Here is a 24,171-nt window from a genome sequence, read left to right as displayed (position 1 = left end):
TCAAATTTAAGTTTAGAATGAAGTAAACATTCACTGGGAAAAAGGGTTTCCCAAAACTGTGTGTCAAAATAGCTTCAAAGCAAGTATAGTTGAATTTGAAAACCCCATATTACTCATACTACTACTCATATGAAAATCTATTGTTTTGAGTATAGCGATTTGCTCAAAACATCATATACTCATTTTGGAGCGAAATGCCAAGTTCAAAAAATGATACATCATGTACTCATTTTGAGTAATTTGTTGTTTAAACTAAAGTGAGCATAATCGTCAAAAATAAGTATACGCTGCTCGTCACTATACTTAAGAATGAGTACATGGGGTTTTTTCAAATTCGATTATCTTAGTTTTGGATCTGTTTCGCCACACTTGAGAAATCCTTTTCACAGTGAATGTTCACTTGATAAACTTAAATTTAATGTGTCATTTAAATTTAATGCTAGCTTATTATTGAACTATCCAATAATAAATCACTATCTAAAATTGAAAAGTTGTGTTAAAAATTGCAAAAAGGATACGAGTTATAAATAATCTGAGCCTTGTAAAATTCATATTAGAAAAAACCTAAAGAAAGATTTCGATTGAAATAAACTAACTAATGCTTAAGAAAGAACCTTATGAAACATAAAGTTAAAAAAATGATTTCGAAGGAAACAATAAAAAAAAACGACAGAAAAATAAAAATAAATCTGCGAAGAAAAGTGTTATAAAGAAACATAAAAACAATTAGCGTTTCAAAAAATATTAAGTAAATGCTGTTACAAGATTTTCGTTCGGAAAAGTTCAAGTTTTTGTACTATTATTACTTTTTGAACTATAAAGATTTCTTTTTAAAAAAAAATTAACTTGCGTTATTTGGTCAGTAACAGTTCTATGAAACAAAGAATTTAAAATATTTTAACTTTTTCTATAGAAAATAAAAAGTTAGCAAATAAATTTGAAAGCTACCCTGAGAGAGAAAAAAAAAGTGTGAACAAAACTATAAGAATGTGGGAAAATTTACCGCGTTTCTGGTTCTATGGGAATACCAGAAATCTCGATAATTTTTACCGGAAAGCTTTGGTAATGATTTTGGTAAAATTAATAATAAAATATGGTTTTTATAAAATTTGGTAATTACATAATGATACTATTTGGTAACCTTATCAAGATACTTTAGAACATGGCATAAAAGCCATTTATTTGGTTAAATTCACTATTCAGTTTTGTAATTTTTTTACTAAATGTGTGTGGTATTAAGAACTATATTTGAAAACCAGAATTTTCGGTAAACTGTTACCACATAAACGGAAAAATTACTCAATGAATAGTTTGAATACAAAGTATTTTGATTTTATTAACCAGAATTATGGTGTTTTTAACGGAATTGAATTGTAAGGGAATTTTTCCAGATTTTTTTTCGTGTGTAAGTTTTAATGTGTTTAACTTACAAAAAGCTAAAATAAAATAGAAATTCAAAGGCTTTTTTTGGTTCTGTTTTAAACAACAGCATATCAAGCAAAATAATAAAACGCCCCATTTACGTTTCGGAAATATTTTAAATGAACCATATCTCAAAACTCTTTTTTTTAATGTCACATTCGCGTTTAAGAACTCGTTTTAATATTTTATTAATAGTTCAGAAATCTATTTTATCGCTTTAAAAAGTACCATAATGTCTACTTGTTATCAAAAGCGTTGTTTTTTTGGAAAAAAATACGAAACAATTTTCAAATGTTTCATTTTTTCAAAATATTTAACATTAATTTGAACTGCTATCTTTTCGCAACTTATTAATTAGTCATAAATAAAATTAATATATACCAATTTTAAGTTTAGAATAGCACCATATCTTTTGATAACGAAATTTAAAAGAAATGAATGGCACATATATACTTTAATAACCGTAATCAATTGAGAACAAATTTAAAACTTTAATTATGACATCACAGTAGGAATGATGTCACGTATTTCATGTTAAATACTTGCAACGTTAGTTGTGAGCAAAAACGTTTTTAAAGTTTCTAAAAATGTTTTTGATAAGCTTCATGAGCATTGCAAATTCGTTTCAGTAACTTTTAAGAGCTGTTATGTAAAAAAATGCGTATTGTCATCTAATTGTTTGACCAAAAATTGATGCACATGAAAAAAAATTTTTTAAATTTTTTTAGAAAGCACTTCGAAACTGACATAATTAATAAAATAACAAATAATTCGTTTTGAACTTAGTACCGTTGGGAAATTTCCGAAACTAAAAATTACTGCATCGTAGTACAGTGTTGCATCGATAATATTAACACAATTACTAAATCGTACTTTATATCTGACTTGAAAGGACAATATAGTCACTTAAGACTTATTCATAAAGTTTGAAAGAAATGCATACTTAAAAATTATGAATGCCAATTTCCTATGAACAAAATCATTTCTGCGTATTTATGATTCATTTTTAAAATCTTCATTAAAAAGATATTATAATGGATTAAATTAAATTAATAACTTACAATACTTTAGTATCATGCGATTAAGCATCATCATCAGTAACATCGGATTTAAAACCCTTCATATACCAGCATTATTTTTTACTTTAAATGTCTCTCTCTCTATTTAAAGAAACAATGGTGAAACAAAAATATCTGGGCACAAATAGAGTGAGATCAAGAGCTATGATAGAAGTCCTATGCTCCAATTCGGAGTGAAGAGGAATATGTATGTATATGTTACCGGTAAAGTTTGAAATCTGGCATTCTATAGAATGTCTAGGCATTGTATATAATGCCTAAAACTAGACAGCAGTGTATGAAATGATTTATATTTCACACATTTCCCAGGCATTCTATAGAATGCCAAATGAGAAACCGGCAAAGTATAAAATCCTCTGTGGCCATGCTAGTAAAGGTGATGACATGGATATTTTGTGCAATATTTGTTTCTAATCTGAAAATAATTGTGACTTAAATGTGAATTTTTTAAACGAAAATTTTGTTTCCCATAATAAGAAAGGCGTAAATCATGTTTTGTACAACTTTCATTTTTCTTTAAGCATTTTGAATAAATTTTTCTTATGGCACTCTCATTATTCTTTCAGAATAAAATTTTTATTTTTGAAAAATGCGCATCATTTGCATAATAACCTCATCACGACGTTTTCCTCATACTTTGCCTAAATAGTAATTGTCGTTCTATAGAATGCCTAGGTATTATATGCAATGCCTAGGGAAAGTATCTAATACTTCTCATATTTCATACCTTGCCTAAAAACATCCGGCATTATATACAATGCCTAGGCATTTTATAGAATGCCGGCGTTTCATACTTGCCGGTGTAAGAAGGTACACCGAAAATGTATAGAGAATATTATTAAAAATAACTAAGTAGTAATAAACATTATGCATTATGTTTTTTGCCTAAATAATAATTTTTAAAACAATTATCACGCGTTTGAACGCATTATTTTTTGACTTCATATTAATATTTGCTACATTCATTTCTTGAAAACACGTTATTTTGACATTTTTTTGAAAAATATTATTTTGACTTGTACGCCATAAACTCAAAACAGTGTTCATGTAAATTAACAGGATTTTATAACAGTTACCGTGAATAAATGTAAGCGTCTCCGGCGCCTTCATTTACAGTCAAAATGAAGGTCGTCCAGTAGACAGTAGCCTCAAGCAAGGACGATCTACATTTTATTCCCATCTTATTACAAATAGAACACTTAATATCTCTGTCACTTTAATGCTGAATTAAATAAATCGGCATAAATGAATAAGTTTCATTTACGTCATCAGTCGATTATGCATCTAGATTATAAAACTTCATTAGACATGTTTAAAAATTGATTTGCTAATTACGTATTTTTATATAACTTTTCGTTTAAGGATATTATAATCATTTATATCAATTACGAGCTTGAAGTTCGAAGCTTGTTTTAATGATTTATCTAACATGAGAAACGGGAATAAAATTTATTGTTATGAAAATGAATTTTTGCCACTTTCAATAACCATGGTATTTAATCTATAAGACATTTTAAATTGAGTGCATAATGTTTCACTTCTTAAAAGTAATTGAAGTAAAATTATTTATAAATATCATCAATACAAGAATCATTTTACATATTATGCCTTGTTTAGTAACTAAACTACTAGCAAACACTTAAAAGGACTGTTTAAATCTTGAGAACTAAAGCGTTTTATTTTATTTTATTTTATTTTATTTTATTTTATTTTATTTTATTTTATTTTATTTTATTTTATTTTATTTTATTTTATTTTATTTTATTTTACTTTATTTTATTTTATTTTATTTTATTTTATTTTATAACCGGCGATGAACTGCTGACCCAATTCTGAGTTTATGACTATCAATGCTCAACTCCGTTGTGTTGCCATTTTGGACCCAACCCAGAAGACAAAAGAACTCTCGGATCAGGCATTGGGAAAAACTATCATTCGTGAGGACTTTTCAAGAAAGGAACTTGCATTTGCATTAGCTGGAGAGGAAAACTGCGAAAATTTCTCGCGGTTACTCGGACGACAAATGGATTCTAACCCATGATTGGTCTGCCACTGAGGATATTTCACGTCAGTGCTGTGGTCGGTGCGAGCCGGGAGCAGAAGAAACCGAAGCTGCTGCTGGAATTCGAGTCTGCGTCACCTCATTGAGAGGTGAATCTCTTTCCCATGAGCTTGCAGCTCAAAATTTAAGCATTTTATATTTTATATAAGCCGTTGAACAGCCGACCCAATTTTATAAGTTTACGACTACTAATGTTAAACTCCATAGCCTTCGTGAAGGACTTTTTAATGGAACTAACCGGCATTTGAGTTACATGGAGAGGAAGACCACGAGAACCTCCCACGGTTAGCCTGATGGTAAGGGGACTCTAATCCATGATCCGTCTACCACTGAGGATATCCATCAGCACTGTGGTCGGTTCAAGCTGGATGCGGAATTCGTATCGACTGGGATTCGAAACCGGTTCGCCTCATTGGGAGGCGAGCGCTCTATCCCCTGAACCATCGCGGCTCAAAATTTAAGCATTGTTCGGAATTTCGTTGTTGTTGTTGTTGTTGCTGTTAATTTACGTCGCACTAGAGCTGCACAATGGGCTATTGGCGACGTTTAAGAATTTCGCATTCTACACAAATAATTCGAGATTTAAATTAAATGAAAGATAGGAAAATATGACATTTGGTACGCACAATACACCAACTAAGGAAAAGGGTAAAAATTACTTTGATTTTAAATTTGTAATGGGAGGCAAGTATGAAATACCAAATACACAAATAACTTTCGTTCTTGTAAAAATAATACATAAGTGTGCTCTAGTAAAATACCTAAATGATTTTTGTTTTAATAATTGGATTCTCATGGACTAAGAGGAAACGCTTCAGAATTAATGGGTAATGTTTGGGGTCTAATCACAAATATGCTCATTATATTTTTGTAAATGCCTTTTATCTTAAATATAAGACTCAAAATCTCACTTTTCTTGAAAAAACATACATATTTTTATTGAATTTATATTATTGATTTCTAAAGCATGGAAGTAGCCTCAATCTATAAAGTAATTTTAATTAAGAGTTTAATTAGGAGACTGGTGGAAATATTGAGTGACTCTTCATATTAATTTCACTTTTTGTCTGAAAATCTTTAAGCGAATCAAAAAATCCTGAGCTTAACTGTAAAATGTCTTTGTTTCAAGACAAGTCCATGTAAAAAAATAATTTTTCGTAGTTATTTACAAATTTTTCTCTCAATAAGATTTTAAAATTTTTTAAATTGTAATGTATAAAAACTATTACATCATTTTTGACTATTTATTAAATACAATACAAAATTTAAATGGTATCTACCGAAAAGTTACTGAATAACAACTTTTCAAAAAGTCATATTTTTCGATTACTTTTTCTGAAGATTTTTTTAACCGATTAAGTTTTTAAGGTTTTTGATTTTTTTAAATCGAAAACAAACTATATTTATTCAGGGAAAGTAAATTTTTGTGTTTGATTTAGTATGTTATACACATACTAATTTGCATATTTAAGGTTAGCACCACGAAAATTCAAGCTTGCATATTAGTTCGAGAAAATTCACTCATTGATTCCAAAGATCATTTTTTTTTACAAGATCAAAAGTCTTTAAAATGTTCCATTTTTTCTATTTTGCAAGATTTATTTAGAATTTTAAAAGCATTTTTTGATAACATTTGATAACATTGTTCCAAAAACATTTTTTTACTTTCTAAAGCTGTGATATTAAGGAAATGAGTTATTCGATGAAAATTAGATACATCAGATTGAAAATAAAATTAAAGGAAAATAAAATCATTGACTTTTGTACTGTGTAACAAAATTTCTACCATACTTTTCAACTGAATAGTCTTATCTTAACAGAAATCCTTACGGTTTTCTCTTTAAACCGTTTAATTTCAGTCTTTAAAACCGGTTTTTTTTAAAAAAAAATCCCGACAGTCATGAAAACCAATCAACATAATGAGGCTTTGCATAGAAATTGTGAAGACTTAGTTTAAAGATTTATTTTTTGATTTTATTTTTATGGAATAAAATCCTCAAGAAAATAGCTCATTTATGTTTTACCTTTTACCATAATGCTGTTTCTTTAACGATAAAATCCAATAAACATTGATAAAGTACGCGGAAATTTTAGTTTATTTTTCGGGAAGTCGATTTTTAAAACGTAAAAGAAGCCATTTGTTTTAACGATCTCATCTTCTAGCACATTTTCACTTTATTGCAACTACGCAGCAGTTTTCTAACTATAGCTACAACAGTTCGAAAATTAAGAGGATGGTTATAGTCTTAGACAATACCATGTATATATGATATCATTTGCATGCTACTTCAGTTTATTTTATTTTATAACCGTCGTTGAACAGCCGACCCACTTTTTATGCTTACGACTGTTGATGTTCAACTCAGTAGCCTTGTAATTTTGAACCCATTCCATTAGACAAGGGAACTTCCGGATTAAATATTGGGAGAAATTTGCCTTCGTGGAGGACTTTTTGATAGAACTAATCCTCATTTGCGTTGTATATAGAGGAAAACCTCCCACGGTTAGACTAACGGCAAGAGGGATTCTAACCCATGATTCGTCTACTACTGAGAATATTTTACGTCCTCACTGTGGTCGGTGCAAGTCAGATGCGAAATTCGTATCGATCAGCCATCGCTGGGATTCGAACCTGGTTCACCTCATTGGAACGCTCTATCCCCCGAGACATCACGGCTCTACCTCAGTTTATTGCAATGTCTATTACTCATAATATACAGAGGGAAAAAATATAGTTAAATTTACCAGAATGGGATAAAATTTATTGTGTTTCTGACTATGTAGAAGCACCAAAAACTGAAGGGATTTGTTAATGATTTGGTAAGATTGGCAATAAAATATGATTTTATAATCTGTGATAAAATTCGGTGGTTTTATCAAACCTTAGAGCATGGCATAAAAACTATTGATTCAATAAAATTTACTTTTCAGTTTTATATTTTTTGATAAATATGTGCTAATAAGAACTGTAATTTTGAATACCAGAATTTCCGGTAATATGTTACCAAAAGAATGAAAAAAATTACTAAATGAATAGTTTAAAAAACCGCAAATTTTGGATTTTGTCTTAATTTTGTCTTAATAATTTTAAAAACCAGAATTTACGGTAAACCGTTACCATATACACAGGGCGCTAAACTCCCGTTCGTGAGAACGGAAGTTCGAATCCAGCCGGCCGAAGACGTGTTGTAAATGGTGATTGGTGCACGTTAAATCTATGGGATCACAACTTCCTCCATGATCCCATAACAAATCATACCTCTGGGGGTACTGAATTGGAGATAGATCGTTCTCTGGTTCAGATCAAAATTACGATCTGTGGATGAATGAATGGACGTATGAATAGATCCACCCTATAAACGGACTGTGACGTGTGCGTATCGAAGTCGTATTCTTGGCCATAGATTGCGTCACTGAAAAACAAGAAGCGCACTATCTGCCTTAAATTCGGTTGGTTTCACCAAGCAGGCTAGCTGGTTTTGGCAAGTAGCATTCGAAACAATGATAACAATCATATCCGAGACTACTTGGGACGGCAAGTTGTGCTGGACATCCTACTAGTTGAATCGATTTAGTGGCGTTTTTATTACGACTGTGTCATAATGGTATATGTATGCTTCAATAGCCGACCGTATTGCATCTTGCTAGTGGTGGCCCAGGAGGGTACTAAAATTTCCATTCGTTTGTATTTTCCTGCTATAAACAATCACGTCGCTTTAATTTTTTTATCACTTACAAATATGCTAATATCAATAATGTACTTATATACGTAAAACATTCTCACTACTATTCCTAGGTGTGCTAAGTTTTATGGCAATGAGTGTATTTTGAAAAACAATTAAAAGGTTTAGTCTTAGTTTCAAAATTTAGCCCAAACGACAAGCTTACTTATTTAAATTTCGTGGACATGATTTAATTTATAAATTAATTGATACAGAAATTCAGAATTTCAATCGCAAAATACAGTATTACAAAGTTTCAATAAGATAGATAAGAAAATATGATTAGAAATGTGCTTTAGTTTTAACTTTTACTAATTCTGCAAATTTCTTATAATACGTATGCTTCTCACCAGGTTATTTTGTCCTCCGACTCACATACTGCATACACGTCAGAGTTGGCCGTCGATTACAGTAATCGATTACAACTGTAATTGATTACAGATAATTACAGCTATGTAATCAATTACTCGTAATCGCAATTACTTGGAATCATGATTACAGTTGTAATCATATATTTTGATTACTTGTAATCATGATTACCCGTAATCGTTTTTGCAGTGATTACTTGTAACCATAATTATTTGGAATCACGATTACAGTTGTAATCAAAATTTTGATTACAGCTGTAATCAAGATTAAAAGCAATTGATTACTGTAAGCAATATTGTAATCATGATTACAGCCGTAATCAAAAAATTTTAAAAGTTGGAATCACGATTACAAGCAATTGATTACTGTAATCGACTTTGTAATCATGATTACAGCTGTAATCAAAATTGTAATCATGATTTCAAGTAATTGTTTGTTGTAAACACGATTACAGCTGTAATCAAAATTATGTTACCTTGTAATCATGATTACAATTAATTGATTACTGTAATCGAAAAATGTAATCGATTACATTTTTGGCCAACTCTGGTACACGTTACTGAAAATCTCACACTGACATAGCCAGAGAAAACGGGAGAGACTTTTTTCCTCCGGTTACATTAAACCTTATACTATCATACATTTATCAATTCTAACTTATTTCTATAGTAGTACTAAAAATAATTTATAGGCTGATACACCTTATTTATCTTTAAATTCTGATAAATTGTTTCACAAACTCACATTCGAAATCCAAACAATATAAAAGTGAAGTTCTTCAGGGGAACAAGAATTTTTACATCTTCGCCATTTGTTGTCAAGTATGATAACTGAGAGGCTTAAGAACTTGATTCGCAATTAGGTTTTGGTCCAAAATTGGCCCCTATATTTTCAAGAAAATTACCAAATGAGATTGAGGTAAATCATTAAATTTAAATACTTACCAAAAGAACATAAGTAATTTTTAAATAGGTTGGTTCATCTAGATCAGTGTATGTTTCGTTGGAAATTGCACTCAGATCTGAAAATAGAAAATAGAAATTCAAGTATTAATAAAGTGTTTTAGTTAAGTAATAGCATTTATTCAGAACTTCAATGAAAAAAAATTTAATGATTTTCAGCAGAATGATAAAAAATTAAACAAATATATAGATAGCAATCGGGTTAAATATCACAATCTTAAAATTAAAGTAGATTAGACTCAAATGTACACAAAACTTATGTACATCAGATGTACACAAAACTTATTACTTTTCACACTTATATCATTAATTTCATTTACATTTTTATACTTGGCACATTTTATTTAACATAAATTTCACTAACATTTTATTTAACTTAAGTTTTTGCAACCACAATATTTATTTAAATTACTCTCTTTTGATTTACTTTAACAATTCAACTAATATTTTTACACTTTAATTATTTAAATTACTTAAATATTTACATGTATTATTCATTAAATTAAAATTGTTAGCTTAAATCACCGATTGAATTTATATTTTTTGAAATCATTTTCTTGCATTTTACACTTACGGTATTCCTTTAACTTATATTGTACAGTGCACAAAATAAAAAACTGATCACCATGAATAACTTTTGATCTAATAGTTGAATCTTCATGTTCTACTAAATCTTAATGATTCAAGAGGGTGACCTTAAATATACTAATTAGTTAGAGCAGACGATATTTTAAGTTGCGAAATCAGACACAAAAACGCATTTTCTCTGAATAAACATACTTTTTTCCCGACAGATTTGGGTTTCTGACCCCCAAAATATACGGTGTAGCAGCAATTCAGGAAATATGCTCCCCATATTTTGGTCAGGAGAGTTGTCTAAAGTTTGGACCCCTTAATATTAATTTTATTTTTTGCGTAAGCCCCCATATCTTGAAAATTGTTTAAGCGAATTGAAAGATTTTTACTCTCCGTTATAAAATCCGTTTATGCTAAGATAATTCCATGAAAAATATAACTTCCAGCAAATATTAATTACTTTTTATTATTTTATTTGTTAATTGTCGAAAAAACTTGGAATTGCAAGGTAAGCAATTTTTACATCATTTTAAAGAATGTAATTTTACATCGCAATATACAAAATTTTAACGAAATCGGACAAATAATTCCCGGGAAATTGAATTTTAAAGAAGATCTATTTTAAAAATTCGATTTCTCATAAACTTTTTGACCAATTTCGCTCAAGTTTTGTGCTTTTCCATGTAAAATTATATTTTTTAAAATGATGTAGAAATTTTTGTACCTCACAATTCAAAATTTTTCGACTATTACTAAATAAAATAATGAAATATAATAAATATTTACTAAAATTTATTTTTTTTGCATGGAATCTTTGGATTAACGAGTTTAATGACTGCCTGCAAAACATTTTCAGTTCTAGTAAAAAGTTCTTGATGTGATGACAAAGTACGCGGAAAATAAAATTAACAGACAAACTAATGGTACCAAATTTCCCACCCTGCGCCCTCCCCCCCAGCCTTTAATTTGAGGGTCAGCAATTCGAATCTGGTGAAAAAGAGGCATGTTTACTCAGGGAAAGTATTTTTTAGTGTCTGATTTCGTAACTTAAAATATTGTCTACACTAATTAATTAGCATATTTGAAATCACCCTTTCAAACATTTGAGATTGAGTCCTAGAGCATAAAAATCCGATCATTAGATCAAATATTATTCAGGGTGATCCGTTTTTTATATCGCACGCTGTACTTCGCATTTTTCTAAAGAAAATATTTAATGTGTGAGCTTAATTGCTAAACTCCTGACTTAACTATGGTAAATATCTTGGCAACATTGTTAAAAATTGATATTTTTTAAAGAAATATATAGAAGAAGAGCAGTTTTTCCCTTTTAATAAAACTTTAAATTTAACATTGATAAACTGTATTAAATATTCATTTTTGAGGTTTTAATTGATTAAATTTAACAATTAAATTAAAATCAACAGTTAAGTTAAAGAAATCGAAACAAGACAAAGTATGCTAGAAATATCAGATAGAAATCGGTTTAAAGTGAATATTGTCAAATAATGTTAAATATTTTTTCTCAGATTTTTAAGTTTGATTTATTCAACCTCAATGGAATAGAGCAAATTGTACTAAGAATATCATATTAATAAAGAAAAAAAAGTTCAAAACCAACGTTGTCAAAAATATTAATTTTTTGTTCTCCATTTTTATTTAAGAATTCTTAGAATTTAATGGAACGAAACAAAGTAAACTTTGAAACAAATAAAACAATACGAATAAAAAGAACTTTGTCATTGTATTCAAAAAAATGTTTAAGATGTTAAAGTATTTTCATTCAGCGTTTATAAATTTGTTTTAATTAACTTTAAATGGAACAAAAGAATGCCAACTATTTTGTAATTTTTAAAAAAAAGTTTTAAAATGAAAATTGTTAAAGGACATTACATGTTCTTGATTTTTTTAGTTTTTCCATGATTGGCTTAAATGGACCAACACAAAGCTATCTAAGAATATCATATTATTTACGTAAAAGAAAAAAAAATAGCCTAAATCAAAACAATATAAAATATTTGTTTCGAGTTTCTAATATTGCTTTAATCGACTTAAATGAAACAAAACAAAGCAAACAAGAAACAAAGTAATAAAAATAAAGTTCGAAATCAACTTCCGCAGTCTCATTAACCGAAGGGAATACCTTCTTTTTCGTCCTTCCTCTACAGAAAATGTAGAATTCTCATTTACTCTATTCCCAAGAACAATAGCGAAGCGACAGCGTATAGAATAAAAGCAATATTAATTACACATTATTCATAGATAGGCTTTATTTTTAAAAAAAAACGATGCAGAGATAACAGAGTGAAATAAAAGATAATAAAAAAATAGACGCTTAACTTCGACAATGAAAACAAACCTGCATTGGATACCTCATCATAGCGTGAACTTGTCCTTTTGAACTTTTTACGGTCATAGAAGTTAGGCCGGCTTGAATTTATTTCCCTCTAATTCCACTACCCACTTCGTTCATCGTTCGAAAAGAAGAAAAAAAATCAGATGGCATCTGGTATTGGAAATATACCGCTATTCAAATAAATGTAAAATGTTTGGGGGGGGGCGAATACAAAAAAAAGGGGCTTGTGGTATAACGGAAGATTTTAGCTTCCGCATCGCTTGGGGAGTTTTTTTAGAGCGGTTTTTTTTTTTACCCTCCCTGAGTTATAACCTGTAAGTTTTGATTTTTTTTTCAGATCAGATTTATTACTTTTTTTTTCTGTTTACGAGGCAGATGGTACACGAACTGTTGGTAATCAGGTAAAAAAAATGGTAAACATTGTTGCTTAGTTGCGCAACCTGTCGTAAGGTCGAAAATAGTTTCCAGAAGAATTTTTTTAGAAATAACAACAAAAGAAATTGTTCTGAAAGTGCAGTTTTATTTCTTTTCTTTCTTTTTTTTTCTTCTCTTTCTCCACTTTTTTGAATGTATTGGTCCTAGCAAGTGAAAGCACAGTGACCTTGAAGACACATTGCAAATAACGGTGAAATAAACATTGGGGGTTATAAGAGCACTCAAAAAATACAGCAAAGGCACCAGCTGTAAAAAAATTTGTATGGCTATCGACCTGTTAAGCATATGGCTATACATAGTATCGTGTACACACCTGTTAAGCATATGGCTATCAAAATGCACGCCCGTAAACAAACTTCAGTAAATAAATAATTATTTTAAATTTTTAATAAAAATTTATTGTACAGGACCTAAAATTCGAAAAATAACACATTCGCATTAATCAATCAAAAAGTTTTAAATTACTATTTACAAAAAAAAGCTAATAAATAAATAAGTTAACAAATAAAAATAGCTAAAAGGCACATACTGCCAACACTGTACATAGCTGATAATTGCAACTAAGTACCTGGTTAAATTATCAGAATTTTGAATCTATAAAGCAGATTTGTTGACCACTCTTTCGTGGGCACCATATTAGGTAGGCCAATGTTGCTCCCACAGTATGGACAGATAGTACAGAGAATGGAAGAACATCCATGCCTTTTTCGGGATTCGAACCTAGGGCATTTCTGATGTAAGGTCAGCTCCCTCACCACTACACCGTCCGGTTGACAGTTATCAAAATTAATGTCGACAAAATTCAATAAGTATCGGCTATCAATTATTTTTTTATGAAAAATAATGCATAATAAGAAAATTGAAAAAAATATCTATAAATGGCAATTTATATATTTTAGGACTTGAAAACATATTAAAATGAAACTAGCTGTATATATCAGAACATATCTATTAAGTCTACAATTCTAAAAGTACTTGATAAGGAGATGGTTATTAAAACGCTCGCTGTTCGCAAATTTCACGAAGTACTCGTAAATTTTTGGACAAAATAAAAATAATAAAGAAAATTCCTATACATAGTCTCTTAGCTATTATTTTAACTTGAAAAACAATATAATAAAAGTTCTATGAAACACACGCAAATTTAAATATGTAATTACTAGATGATTTAACCTGAGGTAATTATTTTTCACAATACATAAATATTTGTTAATTATGAAATGTTGTTATGAAATAAATTATAAATGTATTTATGAAATGTATAATAAGATGTATTATGAAATGCATTTATGAAATGTATTTATGAAATGTATAAAAGGATGTATTATAAAATGTATAATAAGATGTGTTATGAAATGTATTTATGAAATGTATAATAAGATGTATTATGAAATGTATAATAAGATGTATTATGAAATGTATTATGAAATGTATAATAAGATGTATTATGAAATGTACATAATGACTACATGCATGAAATGTATAATAAGATGTATTATGAAATGTACATAATAACTGTATATATGAATAATGGATCTTTTGATGTTTAGAGAGTTCGAAGAACATGTTTAGAATAGTTTGCCAAAAAAATAATGATGCAACAAGTTCAAAATATTTTATCAGAAAATAATAGTTTCAAAATATCGCATCGGAAAATAAAAAATGAAACAGGCTCAAGAAATAACAATTTTTAGAATATTCTTTTAGAACATAAGAATGTAATAGCTTCAGAAAATTTTATCAGAAAACAACTACCGAAAGAAAAGCGCTGAGAAAAATTTTGTGAGAGAAGTTTTGTTCTGAGTATTCTCAGAATATAGCAGAGGACAGGATTTAAATTAGCTTGTCAGATAATAACACTTTCAAAAGGTTTTGTCATCTGGTGCAGTTTTCGTAGTTTCTTTAGTTAAAACATACAAAAGAGCTTAAGAAGAACTTTTTAAAAATTGACAATAGAGCAACTTCAGAATAATTGGTTGGAAAAAAACGATAGAATAGATTGTTAAAAAATAAAGAACAGCTATTTTTCGAGTTTAATATTTATCGAGAAATAAAAATAGTTGTTTTAAAAATAAAATAACTGAAGAGGCAACATCTTGAACCAGAATCAAAAACTAAGCTCATTTCCAGTTCACCATTTTTACCATTACTACTGTTAACTGCATTAGTTACTTACTATTCTAAGAACAAATAAAAAATTATTCTAAAATAATATAATAATTCTATTGTTCTATATTTGATAACCGGCATTATACTACAGCCAATTACAGAGTTGCAATAACACTAACCAGCATTGCACCAATATTCAACTCCGTTGTTTTGTAATTTTGAAACCAGCATAAAAAAAAGGAAGCCCTCGAAAGAATTTTTTTTCGTGGAGGACTTTTTAGTGACGTCGCATGAAGAAAGATGACTTTTTAGTGACGTCACATAGAGAAAGAGGAATTTTTAGTGACGTCACATAGAGAAAGAGGAATTTTTAGTGACGTCACATAGAGAAAGAGGACTTTTTAGTGACATCACATAGAGAAAAAAATCCCCAAATTTCTATCTCAGAAGATTTGACACCAAGGAACCTCTATTCGTTATGCGACTGAAAATGGTTCACGTTAGTATTGTGGTTATTAACAGCTGAGACCACTATACAAATTGACCAGCCATGACCAGGAATCGAGTGGGTCACTTCATTTAACCACTCTATTCCCTCAGTCATCTGAGACCTACACATTTATATTAAAATATATAAACTTATAATAATAGAGAGATTTTGCACTCCTCTCTATTCGCCCATCTTCGTTCGTTTCTCTTAATTATATCAACGTGAGTGTGTAGTGGCAATACAAGGAGTTAAAGAAATCGATGAGGCTAGCCAGAAAGGGTGAGTATGAAATTTATTTATTCTTCGTAATTAACGCCTCAATAAAATTAAAAAAACTAACAAATTATAATTTTAAGTAATGTAAAATAATGGTTATGACATTAAACAACAACCATTGTGATATAATACAATAATTCAAACAACAAATAATTATGTAACATTAAATAACGGTCATTTAAAGCATCGCATTTAATAACGAGGTTAAATTGTGAGTATAATCATTAATAAATTACGCTAAATAACGGCGAATCCAACAAAACCTCAGCTCCAAACCAACTTATATTTCTCCCTTCATTAGCGCTGCCTACAGAATAACCATTCCGTATTCTTAAATGCACGCGCATTAAATAAAACGAAATACTACTGCGGAGTTCATTTCAAAGAGAACGCACGCACACAAAGTGATGGTCCGATTGACGAACTCCGGTATCTTTTACCCGAAAGGGGCACGAATGTCTTCCCACTTAAATTCAGTTTAAAGTCCGAAATGGCTTGTTAGTGGGGTAAAGAGGTCTCCCAAATTGGCTTGTTAGATCAAAATATCGTTTTCTATTGGTGTGGTAAACCAAGTCTCTGATCTCAAGTGCCTAATTTTCCTATTGAAGAGATGTATAAAAGAGGTATTCATCCGACAGAGTGGGGAAGAAGAGTTGGGAGAAGGGGTTGTGTGGAAAGTGCTGAAAGGGGACTGTTTACTGAGTACACCAAGAGAAGGATTAGGAACAGTATCTTTTTTATTATTTACTGGTATTAGGAATAATGCAAAACGTAATATTTCTACTGGTTTCGAAAAAAAATTATACGGCAATCGAGAAAATATTAAATTTTTAAAAAGGCTTTAAATATATGTAATAATAATACATATTATAACATGAAATTTTTTGAGTATATTTTTTAAGTAAATTATTACATTTAAAGTAATAGCTGTACAAAAATATACTTCAAACGAATAACATATTTTAAAAAATAAGCATAAAAAAAATAGATTTTAAAATGAATATATTTGAAATGAATATATTTTAAATAATAAAATATATTGAATGAGTATCTCCAAAAAAAGTATCAGAGAAATGTATATTTCGAAGTGTAATTGAAATAATAATATATTTTTTTAGGAACAGCACATCTGAAAGGATTTGCATATAGAAAAATATATTTCTGAATAATAAAAAATATCTTCAATCGATAAGTTTGAAAGAATAATATATTTAAAAGAATATTTAAAAGAATATTTAAAATAATAATAAAATAATAGTGATACAATAATATATATCAAATAAATTACATATTTTTAAGGATAGGTATAAAAAATAGATTTTAAAATTAATATATTAGAAATAATTAAATATATAACGAAAGAATATCTTCAAAAAATATATTTGAAGGAATAAGTATCCAAGAAATGAATATTTTGAAGTAAATTTGCAATAATATTATGCATTTTAGGAATGAAATATTAGAAAGGATATACATAAAAAATATTTCTGAATAATAAAAAATATCTTTGATGGATAAGTTTCAAAGAATATTAAATTTGAAAGAATAAGTATGAAAGAAAATGTTTTCTAAAATTGATAAGTTTGATTAAATAATAGATTGAATTAAATATGTATGGAAATTAAAATGCTAACTTTGCTTTTAAACTTATAAGGAAATTTCTAAGCGTTATAAAATAATTTAATTAAAAGTACAAAAATTCTAAAGAAACTATTATGAAATTCAACTGATTTACAAACAAATTCAATAATAATTTCAACAAACTTCATTCAATTCTAGCAACTTTTTTTCATTTTTTAAAGGATATTCATAAATAAACGTTCTAAATCAGTCATTTTGTTCGAAAGAATTAGTGCAAATATATAACTAAAAATGTGCTTGATTTTTAAAGGAAATGATTTTGAAACGAGGCCATTAAATTGATTCCACTGAGCATGAAAATATGTATTTGTCAATAAACAACAAAAAAGATTAATTAAATAAATAAAGTTATAATGACGGAAAAGTAAGTACAAAATGTGACTATAATCACTATAAAATTTTTAGTTTACTTCTACGCCGAAAGTAGCGGCAACTATACACCAATATTTTTTAGAGCGTATGTAGTTGCCACAATTTGTCTTTAACAGACTATTTATATTTGTTTTAATATGCAGTATTTAAATATTGAATTTATCTGACAATTTACGGTTGATGATCACATCCTATTTGCATGTAGTTTTCATAAATACTATACATTATAACGATGTGCAATACAGTTTAAACAATACAATTTCACAATATTTTTTTTTTATTTGAAAAACATTTACAATTATTTTTATTCTATTTCTCGAACATATTATTTTTATTAGTAACGTTGTATTATATACTACCTTTAAAAAAGATAGCTGCGTGATAAAAGTTTTCAATTTCAAATTCAATTCAAATATAGTATCAAAATTTATGAAGTTTTAACTGTAAATCTTCATTTATACTTAAAAAAGATTTGAATTGTTACTTAAATTACGCTTTTTATTATAAGTATCAAATAGGCTTTGAACTAAATATTATGTCTTTATATATATCAATATTCAAGTGGGACTTCTTTAAGTTTTCAGTATAAGAATAAGAATTAACCTTTCAAAGCGTTAATTTATTAAAGAAAATTCCTTTGTTAACATTTTATTATGAATGAACAACTGATGCATAGAAACAAAATCCACTTTCTTCTCATATTCTATTCAAATATATCAAAACTAACAATCTCAATGAATCTTTATACACATAGATAATAACGGAATAATATAACATGTAAAACAAATATTTTATTCGTAACAATACACTCAAAGAAATATTGTTACAATTATTTGTAAAAGCATATAATCATGCGATAAAAATTTAAAATACAACGAAAGTCGAGTTATTATTAATTTTTTTTATAAATCTTGTCATTTTCAAGAGGCATAATGTCATATAAAAGTGATATTTAATAAAAATGCTTATTTATTAAATTCTAATTAAGTGGGGATATTATTCATTGTCTTTCAACGAATAATAGAGTTTATAAATATTAATGAATGCAATTTTTAAACGAAAACAACTCAGCGAACGCGAACCGTATTATGGAGGAAATCCCCATTTATAAGGGGAAGTTTTCTCCTTTTCAAGAAAAGCTTGGGTTTTGGAGTCTAAAGAGTACTTCACTTTCCAATCGGATGCCTCAGATTATTATTTCCGTTTCATTAGTTTATTTAGTGCAGCACTATACGAACGAAATGAAAGTCTTCATAGGAGGCTTCAAAGATAAGGAACACAAAGCCGCAGGCTTTTTGATGGAAATAATTCCAATCATTGACGGGTTTCAAAAGATATCTTAAATATAATTTTCAAAGGAATTTCATCTTTATCCCAGTAGCTTTTTTTTTATATCCTCATCTTTATAAATATCTTGAAATTTATTAATTAAGAAAATAATGATCCTTGTGTTTGAGTTTGAATGAAAATATGTGATTATATTCTGCACTGTAATAAGAACGCCTTTTCATCTTTTTAAAATAGAGAATTCCCGAACTTTTGGAAATATAATTAGCCACAGAATTAAATTAAATGATGCTTCTTTCTGGTGAATATATTTATAAAAAAGTGCTCAGATTTTACCAAAATGTTTCTTATTAAATGCGGGTTTTTTTTACTTAAAGTTTGTTTGTCGTATAATTAAATTAACCATAATTTTTTCAATGCTTGATTTTAAAATTTAATTAGATTACCTAGATAATAGGAGATGCCCGTTTTTGCATTTTGTTTTCGGTCATAAATTGGATGATTTGGGATTATACTTTTATTAAAAAGAATCAGAATACTCGAGACTATGCGATTTTTCAATTTCTTTTCCAGAGAAAAATAATTAGTCACTAAATTATTTTTTTATTTTGAAGAAGGAAGAAATGAATGCAATGTTGCGCGGTTAATCTTTTGAGTTAAGAATAACATCAAAGACTGAATATCAAACCTTTAGCTTTAATCTAAAAGTTTTTCGTTAAAAATATGGCGCTTTAATTTGAATAATAAAGAATAAAATTATTTTTAAAATTATATGAAAATCTATTTACAAATTGGGATAACAATAATGAAAGATAGTTTCATGTATTACCATTTTAGCATTTTTGTAATTTCTTGCAATATTGTAATTAAATCTAAAAAAATATTTGATTATTTTATATGATTGATTAATTCCAAAAAATTATTTAATTTTTCTAGTTGATAATTTGAGTTTAATTAGTTTTATTTACGAATTTCTACAACAATAATGGAAAGAAGCTTTATGTAATATTATTTTAGTATTTTTCATTTCGGACATTTTTGTATTTTAATCTGAATTATTCTGTTTGATTGTTTTCATTCATTAAAAAATATTTTTGTAGTTTATAATTTCACTAAAAGCACCAGACTATCTCAAATTAAATTCTTAAAAGTTTTTTGTTTGTGATGTATGCAAGAATAATTTTGTTAAATTTAAAAGTTTTTTGAATGCTGTTACTAATAAACATAAATAAATTTTTGCCAAAATTATTTTTAAAATATAAAAGTTTGAATTATTTGTTTTTGAAGTAAGCTTGTTTCAAGTGTTACAATAGTGAATAAATAATACAGTCGTTACAATAGTGAAAAAAAATATATTTTCCTTATAAATTCAATTTCGTTGCTTTGTATTTTATTTTATAATATTTAAATTGTTTGGACTTCACAAATAATTAAAATGCTTGACAATATTTAAATGAATTATTTAAGATTGAATGTAAATAATACAAAAGCTATTTAATTGAGGTTTAAAATATGAAATTAACCAAGCATTAAGAATTTTTTTTTAACAAAATACATTTTGTTTACAAGATAAACTAGAAAATAACATTTTTAAAACCATTATCTACAGACAGACTGCATTTCAACATTACTCTACTAAACTGCATTAAAATTAAATTTAAATTTTTACAAAAGCATCCTATTTCATTACGAACAATTCTAAAAATATATCTTACGATATCTTATATTTAAGTTTTTGTATTTTTATAGTACTTTTAATATTGTGAACATGATTTTTTTTCGAATAATACAACAATTTATTTGATTTCGTAAGTTTGAATTATAATTTTTAAAAGACATGTATAAAAGTCGTATTTTTTTTAACTTACTACCAAACTACTTTAATATAGTGAAGCACATCAAAAGTTCAAACAAGAATTTATATTTTTAAAAGAGATTATTTTGGAACAAAGCGGTTTAAATGTGTAAAAATGCCCTCTAATTATCACTTGCTGAATCAAAAAATAAGGCCTTTTCATTTCTCGCCTGCATCTTTCGCCAAGAGATGATCTTTTTGTACACTAAGAGATGAATCTTAATCCTTTCACCATAGATTTTAAATAGGAAAGGAAGCATAACTCCGCTCAAATGTTAAGTCATGCGCACAAAATTTAAATAAGATGCTTACGTTAAAAAAAAAATCAGGAAGATTATTTCTTCGTTTTGCATTATAACGGTACAAAAAAGAAAATATTAATAAGTAAAGAAAAAAAAAAGTTTTCTTTTGGCCTTGAGGTTTGTGCCAGGTGACGCTCTAGTGAACAAGCCCTACTCATCTTTTTTGTAGCTGTGAATATTTTGTTCCTTTCCATCATCAAAGGTGAATGTCCTCTGTCGGCCCTCGTGGCCCACTGCCCGCACTAGCGACACCCCGTGGTGGCCGCTGGAACTAAGTTGAATTCCCCACAGAAAAAAAGAATTCAATTGAATTGATGTGAATCACTTGCCACTTTGTTAGAGATCATCTGCATATTTGTTTATTTTACTATTTTCACAAAAATTTTATTTTATAGCATCAAATTCAATAAAAAATTTTAACAAACAAAAGGAGTAGCGCAAGGAATAAAAAGGCTCTTAAATAAAAATGCAGTTGAATAAAAGGCAAAAAGTTTTTTTCGCTAGAAGCTTAAAATTGTGAGTTTTTCACACAATGGAGGAAGTATATCTTAGTCAGCTATTATATGTACTAAATTATTTTCTGTTAATATATTAAATATCTTTTCTTAAAATGTTTAAAAACCATTAGCCAGCATAGTTTTAGTGGAAATTTTTTTTTTAAGTTTTACAAACTTCACAAAATAAAATTAATTTTGTTTCATATGAAGGTTTTTTTCAAATAAAAAAAATCATGTAAAATATTAAAAATAAAAGCAAACATGTAACACAAACGATGCGTCAATATCAATTACATAATTTTTTTTGTATAATTAATTTTTGATAATGTATAGATAATAACATCCATGATTTATTTTGATTAAAAAAAAATCGATTACTAAATTTTTAACCTGCTATAAAGTTATTTAATTTTTTGAAAGCGTAAAATTTAATTACATGATGTTTCTGTAATGACAGAAGTAAAGTTCCAAACAATCCAGAAATAGAGCAGATAATTTAGGATAAAAGTATTAATTCTTTTTGCATATTCTAATAACGAGTAAAAGTAAACGTTAATTACGGAACCATTAAACAACAAATTAAAGGTTCTATTTTTATCAGGTCGAGTGCTTTTTGTATCTTACTGCATGTTTGTATACATATTCCCCACACTTCGAAACAATTTAAATTTATATTTAAGTTAATGAGACTTGTATCATAACATGTATAAAAGCAAACATAATAATAAGTTAAATGATAAAAAATAAGTTATTATTTTGATACAATTATCTATGCAAACTTTATTTACAATTATTGAAACTACTTTGTTTATGTTTGATTATATAGTTTCGAACGTAGCACAAAAATTCAAATTATTCGCGCTAACGCAGAAGCATTTTTCTCAATTATACCTAAGAAATATTCTACAAAAAACGTCATAAGTTACCAAAAATCATGCAAATAAAATATAATTTGTTTAAATCAAGTCTTATTATATTTGAATAAGCATGGTTTAAGCGCTGTTATAGAAAAGCATGTGCCTAACTAAGCAGTTCAGCTTTTACGAATTAGTAAAAAGAATTTGTAAACTTTTCCTTCTATTGAAGTGCCAAGTGATTTTTTCCAATAAGTGCTTAAGTAAGTGCTCCAGTAAGTGATATTTTCCAAAAATGTAACTTTTTAATTTAAGGATTGCTCAAATTGCGAGTTGTAAATAATTGTTCGTACGCTCGTTCGAAAATACGGCTGCAGCTCAAAATGCGTGTTGCATATTGTAACATAATGCATAATGTTTATTAAAAAAATTTTAAAACAACTTGTAAAAAATTCCGGATCAAATTACAGTATAAAGTGTCGGCACTATGGGTGCAGCATCCGTAAAATTCATTTTACCATAAAATATTATACCGTAATTTTTATTTAATTAGAGTGAATCAGTGACTTTATGGTTATTATTACTGTAAAAATTACGGTATATCAGATTCTAGATTTCGTATCATGTTCCAGTAAAAATGGATTTTAGTGCAAAAAGTACCATCATCTTGAATATCGGTACTTTTTACAGCGATTTGATCCGGATATTTTACAGTGTCGAACATGATATGCATGTTTTATATTTTACATTTTATAATTACTGATCCAATTTTGAGTTTACGACTACCAATGCTCAATTTTGCATCCTTGTAATTTTGAACCCAATCTAGAAGACAAGGGAACTGCTGGATTAAGTATTGGGAGAAATTTCCTCTGTGGAGGACTTTTTGATGGAACTAATCTACATTTGCGTTACATGGAAAGGGAAACCACAAAACCTCGTTCATTTCGACCAGTCATCGTTGGGATTCGAACCCGGGTGACCTGATTGCAAGGCGAGTGCTCTATCCTTTGAGCCATCTCTTAAAATGCACGTAAATGGAACTGAACGTATTACAATATACTTTTTTTTAATGTTAAAAGATGAAGCCCAATTTTTAATATTTATCTATGTGTGTTCCTAAAGAACAAGACGCACCGAAGTAATACAAAAATGAACTTTTTTTTAGCAATTCAAATGAACAATATTATCTAACCATCAATACAATAATCACAACAGTTGTATGAAATACGGAATAAAATACTTTGTCTGTTTCATTAAATTCTCAATTCGAGTTAGAAGCAAAATAAAATCATCCTCAGTCGTTTAACTCTTGAAGTTACTCTAAACACTTAAGTTACATAATAAACCATAATTTGAAAGATAAATTTCTTATTTGATTGTTGATATATCGAACTAATAATCTCAGTTTGTCTCAACAAACAAATATTGATCATTTATAAAATCGTCAAGTAAGCAAACGAGAAAAAAAGGAATGCTCCGCCTTCTAAACTCGTCATTTCCGT

At 28.2% G+C, this 24,171-nt stretch overlaps 1 protein-coding gene across 2 annotated transcripts in view; it reads right to left on the bottom strand.

Annotated features, from left to right (window-relative positions):
• The window catches only part of LOC107447253 (uncharacterized), an 83,115-nt gene that overhangs the window by 43,222 nt on the left and 15,722 nt on the right, over positions 1–24,171 (bottom strand). For both annotated transcript variants that reach the window (XM_043056956.3, XM_071179633.2), the window contains exon 2: positions 9,599–9,675. The gene's annotated coding sequence lies outside the window, so the exon portion shown is untranslated. The remainder of the gene's footprint in view (positions 1–9,598; positions 9,676–24,171) is intronic.

Source organism: Parasteatoda tepidariorum, chromosome 1, assembly GCF_982258835.1.
Source record: "Parasteatoda tepidariorum strain Cologne lab strain chromosome 1, Ptep-v5.0, whole genome shotgun sequence".
Taxonomy (NCBI): Eukaryota; Metazoa; Arthropoda; class Arachnida; order Araneae; family Theridiidae; genus Parasteatoda; species Parasteatoda tepidariorum.
This window is presented reverse-complemented; position numbering and strand designations above follow the sequence as displayed.